The sequence below is a fragment of the Rhinolophus sinicus genome, chromosome 3 (assembly GCF_057876585.1).
Source record: "Rhinolophus sinicus isolate RSI-liver-muscle chromosome 3, RSI-T2T, whole genome shotgun sequence".
Lineage (NCBI taxonomy): Eukaryota > Metazoa > Chordata > Mammalia > Chiroptera > Rhinolophidae > Rhinolophus > Rhinolophus sinicus.
The window spans coordinates 118,834,928-118,846,287 of record NC_142503.1 but is presented as its reverse complement, the minus strand read 5'-3'; the positions used below and the strand labels follow the sequence as shown (position 1 = coordinate 118,846,287).

Here is an 11,360-nt window from a genome sequence, read left to right as displayed (position 1 = left end):
ATTGTAGGACACCCAACTAGCCTCAGGGAATTGGTTTCGGTGTGGGAAAAACACACACACCCATTCGGTATCAGAAGTATTGTGCATACAGAAAAAGAGTTTTATTTAAGAATGGATTCAGGGGAGGTAAGAATGAATGGAGTAATGGCAATGTAGGTAAAAACATAATAAAATAAAATAGTGGAGATTTTAGATTTAGCAGGTGGAACCAACAAAACTTGATGGTTGATTGGAAATGGCAATGAGGAAAAGGGAAGCAATAAGGGTAAATCCTCGGTTTCTGATTTGGGTAACCAAGCTTGGAAATACCACTTTTTGAGAGGGGAACCCTGAAGCAAGATCAGGTCTTAGGGACCAAGAAGAGGAAATTAGAGGCTACGCACCCCACAGGAGTCTCACCATGGTGATGGGGGGAGAAGGTGGTGTCCCCGGGGCAGGAGGACTCAGTGTTGTCCCAGCACAGCATAGGCCGGAGTGATGATTCTGACATCTGGGAAGATGCAGCATTGATAAAAGCTTACAATAAAGCTGTGACTTCATTGAAGCCTGCTCTAAACAATGGTGACATCTCTGAAGCTTCAGATAAACCAAAAGGCATACCTAAAAGCAAACCTACTAAGAAGAATAAAAGCCAAAAAAAGAATACCACAATTCCCTTGAAGCAGTGGAAAATTAGTGACAAATGTTCTGCCATTTGGTCAGAAAATGGATGCATTTACCCAGCGACCATTGTTTCGATGGATTTTAAGAGAGAAACTTGTGTGGTGGTTTACACTGGATATGGAAATAGAAAGGAGCAAAATCTGTCCCATCTACTTTCCCCAACATCTGAAGTAACTAATAATATAGAAGAGCATGCCCAGGAGAATGAAAATGAAAGTCAAATTTCAACAGAAGAAAGTAAGAGCTCCTCCAGGTCTTCTGGAAATGAACCAAATAATATCAAGTCAAAAGTGGCTCCATGGAACTCTTTTCTCCCTCCACCACCACCCATGCCAGGATCAGGACTGGGACCAGGAAAGCCAGGTCTAAAATTCAACGCTCCCCAACCCCACCACCACCACCACCACCACCACCACCACACTTCCTATCATGCTGGTTGCCTCCTTTTCCTTCTGAACAACCAATAACTCCCCCACCACCTCCTATTATGTCCAGATTCTCTTGATAATGCTGATGCTTTGGGAAGTACGTTAATCTCTTGGTGTATGAATGGCTACTATACTGGTTACTACATGGGTTTCAAACAAAATCAGAAAGAAGGAAGATGCTCACATTTTAATTAAGTAGTATTTCATACAGTATTCTTTAACAGGTGCAGCTCTCTCCCAAGGAGAAGGGTATTTTGATGTGCCCTGGTCGATGGTGAACAAAATTTTTATCATTTTCTTCATGAACACTCGGTTGAGTGGCACAATCATTTGCATTCCCCTTGTCACATGTGACTCATGCTTAAATAATCAGCCAGGTATTTCTAGGGAATAATCAGTGTGAATCACTGAACAATGGAAATGTGAGTGATTAAAAGAAACTCAAGGTCACATATAGTGCAGAAAAGTCAGTCTGTTAATATCGCATTTGAGCGGTATTTGTATATTGTAACTTTCTTAGTAAATATGTTAAGCTTTTTATTAATGCCTTTAAAAATAAGTGATAATTTTCTAAAGTAAAAAAAAAAAAAAAAGGAAATTGGAGTATCCAATATATAGGAGGAAATACAAGACAGGGTGCTCAGAAACAAGGCCTGAACTGCATTATACATTTGGGAGTGCTCAGCCCAGAGATGTGCAATCAGTGTGTCCCCAGACCCCACCTCCTCTAACTGCAAAGAAAGACCGTATCTCCCTGAACATCTAAATTGCTCTATCCTTTCCCAGGGTTCTCCTCCACAAATACCCAAAGACTCTCAGGGCTGCTCACACTGGCCCGGCTCTCCCGACTCCTATATGTCCTTGCCGCCACCACAGCGAGGGCAGAGGACTCAGACGCGTCCCTCTAGGCAGGTCTCCACCACCGCTGACTCTGTGGCTAGACCTACAGGCTGCCTCCAGTACCTGCTCCCTGGAGGGCAGAATCAGAGGCCAGTGTTGCCACCAGTGGAAGAACTGCTTGAATGCACTCCAGTAAACATGTAAAAAGGTATTTAGCTTCAGTGGTAATCAAAGAATGCCAATAAAAACAAGATCGCTTTTGTTCCCTAGGAATGGCACGGGAAGCTGGGCACCCTCATTGTGGTAAGCAGAATTCTAAGATGGCTCCATGACCTCTGCCCCCTGGTGTTATATTCTCTAGAACCCCCTCCCCTTGAGTGTGGGTAGGACATGTGATTTGCTTCTGTGACAACAGTGATGGGATGGCCTCTCTCCACCTGGGGAGTAAAGTGACTTACTTGCTTGGAAATTTGGGAAGAGTCAGGAGTGCAAGACCCAGATTCACCTACCTCCATAGGGAGCACCAATCCGGCTGGCTCTCACCCCTATGCCCTGGTCCAGCACTGCCTGTGACTGAGAGAGAAATTCTGCTTAATTCTGGGCTTTGAGATGAACAAGCCCATTCAAATAACAGACCTAAAATAAATCATGCCCTTTGACAGTAAAAAGCTGCTGTTCTGGCCCATTGTGGTAATAACACATCACATTATTATTTGCTGACTCTCCGTAACAAAAACTAGATGTGTACGTCACTTTTAAGGGTTGCTTAACAGTCCTCAGTATGATACACCATAGTTTAACCAGTCTGCTATGAACGGCCATTTATCTGGTTACCACATTTCTACTATTTTAAGTCTCATCTCAGTTATATTCTTGAACATACAATTTTATACAACTCTCTGTGGTCTAAAAGTAGAACTGCTGGGTCAAAGGGCATATGTGTTTTTTGTTTGCTTGTTGTGTATTTTTTGTTTTTTAAATATTGATTAAACAGCTTGATTGAAGCCACATACATGTCAACCAGCATGAATGTATTAGTCTCTGATTGCTGCATCATAAATTACCACAAAGTTAAAAGCATATAGAAGTTTCTGTGGTTCAGGAGTGCAGGTACAGCTCCCCTGTGTCCCCCACTCAGGGTCTCACAAAGTGGCAATCAAGGTGCCAACTGGGCTGTGTTCTCACCTGGACACTCAATAACCGTACAGAAGGATTCTCTTCCTTGGTGCTGTGCGAACGAGAGTCTGGCTTCTTACTGGATGTCAGCTAGAAGCTGCCCACAGCTCCCAGAGGCCACCCACAGTTCCCTGCCCCCTCCACAGTAAGTTCACAGCATGGCTCTTTGCTTGTTCAAGGCCAGCAAAAGAATCTCTCTCTTTATAAGGTCTGCCAAGGCAGTCTTATAAAATGTAACATAATCATGGAAGTGACATCCCATCACTGTTGTCACAGAAGCAAATCACATGTCCTACCCACACTCAAGGGGAGGGGGTTCTAGAGAATATAACACCAGGGGGCAGAGGTCATGGAGCCATCTTAGAATTCTGCTTACCACAATGAGGGTGCCCAGCTTCCCATGCCATTCCTAGGGAACAAAAGCGATCTTGTTTTTATTGGCATTCTTTGATTACCACTGAAGCTAAATACCTTTTTACATGTTTACTGGATATTTCCTATTTCTTCTTTTGTGACGTTCCTGTTCTTTGCCCAATGTTTTATTGAAATGTTAGCATAAATCAGCAATCTGTTACCTGCAACTCAAAAAATTTTTCAAAAATTTAAAAAATCTTAAATTGTTCACAACCCATTTGGTAGCACAATCAGGCATGCACTAAACTCATATGTCAGCAAAACGTTCTCTGGACTGATGCAAAGCAATTTATAGTTTTATTTATCTCATTTAGCGTGAATATTCATATTATCTCAATGCAGAACTAGAAATATATTTGATTAATTGCACACTTCCCTAGACTTCACTAGGCATACTAAATAATATACATCATTTACCTTTATAAAGAGCCCCAAAAAGTAGAATTCTGAAATATTTATACTCCCAAGGGTTTTTGATAGAAGTTATGGAACTCTATTTCTTATTGATTTCCAAAATGTTTTTTAGACTAGGAAAGTGAACAGTACCAGTTTCTCCCCATTTTGTCATGTTCCGATCTTTTTATAGTAGTACAATATGTTTTTTAAATTACTAATTAATTCATGTTCATTGCAAAAAAATTCAAATATAGATTATAACAGTGGTTCTTGATCCTTTCAATTCAATGACGACTTTGAAAGTCTGATTAAAATAGTAGGAAATCTCCTCAAGAAATTTATATATAATTTTGCTTATGATTTCAGGAGCTTTAGAGGCTTAGACACCAGATGAAGAACCTCTGTTTTCTATGCTCTGCCTTATGCTTTTCATCCTTTCCTTTGACTTCAATTATCATCTATTTATGACTCCCAAATATATATTTTACATATCTATATCTAGCTACATATCTATAGCTATATATATATGTGATATATATATATATCTTCAGCCCAGATCCATTTCCTGATTATATTTCCATATTTATCAGACTACTAAACATCTCCACTCAAATATTTCACTAATATCAAACTCAACATATCAAAACTTGAAATCACGTCCTCCTATGCCAAACCCATTCATCTCTTTATGTTAATTTTTAACGAATGCAAACACTAACCACTCAAACGAGTCAGCCAAAAATCTGGCCAGCAACCGTGACTTCCACCTGTCCTCCACCCTTGATGTCGCTCATTGTTAGCCACTTCTCCTCTCCACTGCAACAAACTTAGTTTGGCCCCCATGCATTGCCTGAATTACTCTAACAGCCTCCTAAGTAGTTTTCCTACAGAATTTTTATCCCCTCCAATCCATGTTCAATGTTGTAACCAGGCTGATCTTTCTAAACTGCAAATCTGATATCACTCCCTCACTTAAAACTCTTTGATGAGGCCCCACTGCTCTCGGGATCAAGTTCAGACTCCTTAATGTGGCTTACAAAGTCCTTTATCATCTACAAGCCACTTAATTCCTGCATGTCACGTCTATCCCTGATGCTTTCCCCTGGCCCCTGTATTAGTGAATGTCATCACTTACCAAGTTGCTCAAAACAAAAAACTGGACTCTCTCCCCCATCTCACCCTCTAAATCTAATTAGTGACAATACCCTGTTGTTTCTACCTCTGGTGCTACCACGACATTACACCACATTACACGTTACAATCTTTTTCTCACCCGGACAACTAAATTAATTAGCCTTTCCTCATTGAGGAAGGAGTCCAACAGATAGTTCTCATGAAAAAACTTGACCAACTAGGCTTATTAGAGTTTAATTTTGTACCGTAAAAATGTTTGTGTAAGAAGATATGCTTTGCTCTTTAAAAACCCTGGTGAATTTTTAAGAATCGTGGAAACTAGAGTTTTCGTGTAAACTGTATGTATTCAGAAGACTGAAAGCTGACAAAGCAGGAAAACAAGTACCAAGGGAAAAAATTATGCTTCAGTTAAACCATGGTACTATTTTATTGTTCAAGGTAAATTTGGTAAAGAAATATAAAGGGGTTGAGATTTTATCCTGCTGACAAGTTTCATGGATGCTGACAGAAGACATGAGACTCTAGGTTTAGAGACAAAGGTCCTTATGCCCACAACAGCAGTAGCAAGAGTATTAGCATTTTCTTGTTCTGGTTCCTCAAGCTCTAATTCCCACAGGGAGACACGAAGAGGGCCTAGGTGACATCTACATATACAATGGGTTTTATTGTATTAAAAGAAAACCTGAGAACCCCTGAGCTTAGAGAACCCAAATCTTTTCCAACTGGACAGTAAGCATGTCTGCCCTTTGCTCCCAAGGTAAACACTGTATCTTCCAAGCTTCTAAGCAAACCAACCCTTCGCTCAAAGAGATACTGCACCTTCCAAGGCTGTTCCCTTTACAAACATCCTTGAAAAAATAGTCTGGAACAAAGACAATCAGAACCACTGTTCACAAGACATGCAGAAATGCCAGAGGCCCACAGAGAACTATTTCGCAATAATGTCCGCTCCCCAAACACACTCGTTTCTAGACATGATTATGCCAGTCCATCAGCCTCTCTAATTAATCTAACCAACAGCAGCTGGAATTAAATTACATTGTCTAACACAGCATTTAATTAAGGTTACTATCAATAGAACTCCATACAGCAGGATGAGGCCATCCTATCATTGATGGCATCCATGGCCCCCAGAACCAACCAGCTTCACAAATCCCATAAACCATCAGCGTCTACCGTAGAAAGCCAAGTGGCTTTTTCTTTAAGTTTCTGTACTGATCTTTCCACTTGACCCCAGGCATTAATTCAGGCACAGCAAGATGTTACAGAGATTGCAGACTCCACCTTGGCCCAGAAGGAAGAGGTCTAGGGCAATTCTCTCATCCGTAACAACTTTGGCTAATGAGCTGAAGCCGACCTGAATTCCTTCCAGGGCTAAGGCAGTGCGGTGTCATTCATCACTTTGGCTAAAATTATTACTAAAGTTTGTACTACCTTTTCTAATTGGATAACTCCTGCTATAGGGATAACTGCCCACAAGGTGTGCATAAATTATGAATCGGTTACCTTTCTAGAGAGGCTCATTTTGGAGAGATCTCTGTGGTCATCTGAGGGCCGCATGATCTATCAGTGGTGCTTCCTTAAACACTCAAAGGTCTCTTACGATTGTCCCTAAAGTGTTTTCAGGAGAGGTAAGTTAACTCGCAGCTTCCACAAAAGAAATAAAGACCAGAGGGCACACCCTGGAAAGAAAATTATTGGCTTCCTCAAGGGGGACCTACATCATTCAAAGGGCATAGGTTGACAGTTCCTCCAATGGGGGCTCCTGGCAAGCTGGTAAGCCTTAGTTAGGGTTCTCAATTCAGTTTGAATAATTGAATCCAGTTCCTATTTTTGGAGGGCTTGCCTGAGGGCTGTCAGTCCAAACTGTCCTGTCTTTCCACACCACTAGAAAGGTGACATTCATTCACCCCTCCTCCCGTGGAATGACTGAGCAATGGTTACGGGAATGGAAGACATCCAGAGGTGTAACCAGTGTTTTGCATGGGAGATGCAGAAGGTGGAGCTATCGTCTGCTTTAGCTGATAGATTTCTTGGTAAGCTCAAGGGGAATAGCAATCAAAATTATGGTCAGAACCTTCTGGAAGTGGGGGAGGCAGATGGCCGACGCAGCAGTCAGTTCCCTTTAAGGTGCTTGCAACAGTCTGGAAGAGCCACACCAGGCACTTTCCTTCCTGAGAAAGGATCCAGGGTGGCTCTGAAAGACAAAATATCATTAGAGTTCCATCCTCCCCATCCCAGGGTCTAAGGTGTTCCCACCTCACTAGAGTTGTTCCCCTCTATCACTACAAAATCACTGTGCCCTTCCAGTAGCTATAACTTCACCTTTTTTTCCCAATAATGTCTACTCACACCCAGACCTTCATTCAGAAGAGTCACATGTAAAAGGGGTAAGGCATTTTATAAAATACAGAAACTCATTATGCCACCCACGTTGGCCTGCATGAACCACCGGCTGACTCAGAGGCGGTGTCCTCACCAAGAGGTGATCAGCCTTATGATATGGGGCTTTATCAATCCAGCAAGAGAATCCAGGTGGCTGAGCCAGTTTGAAAGCCCTAGGCCCCCTTTTGGCTGGACTGCCAACCTACCAGCCTGTGGGTGCCATGAGTGAACAGAAAATCATGGTCAGGGAACAGTCAGTCAGGGAGAAATAATCCCAAATTTTAAAAGAATAGATCATTCTGATCATCAACCTGGAAGTGGCTGAGAGAGATGATGCCTTTCTGAGCATCGCGAGATTCAGTGACCAAACTACCTCAGAGGAGTGTGCAGACCAAGAAGAGATAAGGAAGCCAGACTCAAAACTCTATTTGATTTTGAGGAGGCCATTCCGACACTCGGATGTCCGTGAATGACAGGGAGCATGACATGTCCATCAAATCCCTTGACTACCAGCGCATTATTGAGTAGATTTTGTAACAAAAAGCACACTATCATCAAGCTGAAAACATGACAGAGATTAGTTTCAAGGGCCACGATAGCGTGGCTGAAATCAGCCGATTAGACTGGAACAGCAATACAGTGTCAAGAGCAGTAAGGCACAACAGATAGACCCGAGAGGAAGCCAAAGATCAGATGTATTCAATCCGCCAAGAGCAAGGAGGTGGAGACAGCGGCGCAGTGTGGTCGCCCTCACTGAAACTGCCTTGGCAGCAGTCACGAGTCTGACTTGCAGTGGTAGCCTCTGCATCAGAAACAGGGTCCTTTCCTTCGTGCTGAGCCTACAATGCTGGATGTGTTGCCATGTCCAGTAGGACAATGCACCCAGGCAGTCATGGGCGGCGCAGGCTCGATGTGAACAGCAGACCTGGCCCTTATTATGGGCTTCGACATGAGTGACCCAGACAATCTGATCAGCAGCTGTGATGGGTCACATTTTGCAGCCCTAAAGAGAGGTGCCACTAACCCCCTAGTCTGTAGTTTTCCGAGTGACAGACCAAACTGCTAGACCATTAGCTATAGCCCAGGGGTCAGTAAAAATATAACAAGGTGTATCAAGAGGAGAATTGGCCAGGGCTGTGAGAACAGCCTTAAGTTTTACACAGTAAATGAAGCAACCGTGTTGGGTTCTGCAGAGCTGGTACTGAGGCCGAACAACAACACCAGGTGTAAGCTTAGCGAAACCATCAGTGAACTTGGGCCAGCACTTAGGGTAATCTCTGTGAATTGAGGTTCCCTTTGAACCAGCAGTTTTGCTTCAGGCAGCAGAATAAGAAGGAAACCGATTTTATCACAGGCTAATTGATATAAACAAGAGTTAAGTTTCTACGGCATATTTCTGGTCATCAAACTCCTAAATAAAGACCCAAACACTTCTAGTATTAAACATTACATAGATGTGAGCTATATACACATTTAAGAAAGATGCGTAAAAACAAATAACGTAATTTTTTTCCACCCTGCTTATTCCAGATCAGGGTCGGGTGGCTGAAGCCTATCTTGGCAGCTCAGGGATACAAGATAGGACCCCACTTGGGACCCGAGCCCTTCCACTGAGGGGCCACACACACACACACTCACTCAGATTGGGACCATTCAGACACACCAGTTGACCTCACGTGCACGTCTTTGGGATGTGGGAGGAAACAGGAGTCCATAGAGAAAACCCACACAGACATGTGCAGAATGGCTAACTCCACACAGACAGTGGCCCCGGCCAAAAATCCTGTGGTTTTTTTTCTCATCATTGTAGTGAAACAATGTTGAACAAAATGACATTATTCAAGGACCCACTATATACAATCAGTGGAAGCTACAAGAGTAAGTCGAATAGACCCAAAGGGCCCCAACCAACAGGGTTACATTAATTTCCTTTCTCCATTGCAAACATTTCCCAAACTCGACTGGCTCCTGACTATAATGCTTTGGATGTTGCCAGCAAAATTGGGATCATCTACACTGAGTCCAGCTGGCTAATTCTAAATATAAAATTTTTTCACTATGAAAAAAAATTGCCCAAATTCCATCAGTTGAATTCTGGTGCCCGCTCCTCCCAGGACTGGACATAACAGTGATTTGGTCGGCTACATCCAGTAGAGCCATAACAGTTTGAATCTCTCCCCTCTACAAAGTTCCCCGGTATACTCAAGCATGTGTGTATTGGGTCTCACCATTAATCTCTTTCTCCTTAATGAGACTGAAGTCAGAGTGAAGAGGAGAGAGAAGGGGGCACAAAGGGAGACAGCAGCTCGGAGCTAATAAGCAGGGCTTTGTATTCAGTGTCAGTGGCCACTCACGCACGGTTCACCCTAATAAACTTCTATTGTTTCCAGGTCACCCAATGGTCTATATTGAATAATACACCCCTCACTGCTGACACCATTTATTTCAGTTTGGGGGATTCTTTGGCGTAGCAGCCAGTCACATTATCTTTAGAGCTGTCCCATTAGCCTAAGATTCCTGCTTCCACCTGGCCAGAGAGTGAACAACTAAGGCACCATTTAGGCAGTTTGTTTCAATCCTACCTCTCACTGCCCAGCCTCTAATAATTAACAAGTAGGATACTAGGGGGCCTTATTCCCCTAACCAACCAATACTTGGGCAAGAGCACATACCAGGGAGCTGTCTCATCCCTCCGTCTGGCCAGGGGGGCCATTCATTACCCTTCATCTTCCAGCAGACCACGTCTCTGTCAGCATCCCATCCTCATCACCGAAACTGTCAATAACTGTGAGGGGTCTGAGACTTTACTTGCAAGCTAATAAGTTAGTCTGGCACAGCTTTCGGGATGCTGGCGGAAGACATGTGATTCCAGGGTCACACGCAAAGGCCTTTATTACTCACAGCAACAGTTACAGTATCATCTTCTTGTTCTGGTCCCCAGTTCCCACATGACAATGCAGAGGGCCAGGTGATACCAGTACATGCAGAGGGAACCCACATCTTTTCTACTGCCCTGTGCTCCAGAAGGAGACACTATCTCACAAGGCTCTACGCAAACCTGCCCTTTGTTCTGCGGGGAGACACTGTCTCTTCTCTATATTCTCTATCATGCAAACCTCCTTGAAAAATACTCCAAATAAAGGCAATCAGTACCTCTGCTTGCCAGACATACAGGAACAGGAGACCCATAGAGAATTGTCTAATACTTTTTTATAAACAGATGAAGTGCAATGATCTCCCCATTTGTTATTTACTAACAAATAGGCTAGACTCTTAAATCAGTTGGTGAGAATACACCTCCCTGATTTATTAATTATTTTGTATTTATGTATTCATTATTTTGCTTGAGAGAATATGAATACAGCTCAAACATAACTATATCCAACTTTTAACTGCAAGACTAAATTATATATTAACCTCACCATCCCTACCTATAGTGATGACAGAAACTGACTCTTTAAAAATACCAAATATTTCTATAGAGTGCCAAAAAAATGTATACACATTTTAAGAAAGGAAATAACTATTTAAATTGTAATACTCAATATACACCAATAACAAAAGAGGAATACAAGTCATGTTTGACTTCTGCAATTACAAGAGGTGCTCAAAGTGGTTGCCATCAGCGTCCAGACACTTCTGATTACGGCAAACTACTGCTTGAGCAACATTGACCAAAGTGTACACTTGCATACATTTTTGGGGGGTACCCGGTATTGTTACCTCCAGACTAGAAAACATCACAAATCTAGTCCTAAAATTTAGGACCAAAAATACTTACATTTTTAAAAAACAGCACAACTTATTCTGGAAAGCATACTAAAATATAATACGAGGTGTGATCAAAAAATACAGTGTATGTTTAAATTTTAAAAAAAAGTATTACAGTAAAACGCACATTGTTATTAATCTCTCTCAAAATAG

The 11,360-nt window shown here is 42.4% G+C and overlaps 1 pseudogene; it reads left to right on the top strand.

Moving 5' to 3' along the window:
* The first annotated feature begins 400 nt into the window (after positions 1-400).
* On the top strand, positions 401-1,339 carry LOC109459755 (survival motor neuron protein pseudogene; annotated as a pseudogene).
* Positions 1,340-11,360: the final 10,021 nt, after the last annotated feature.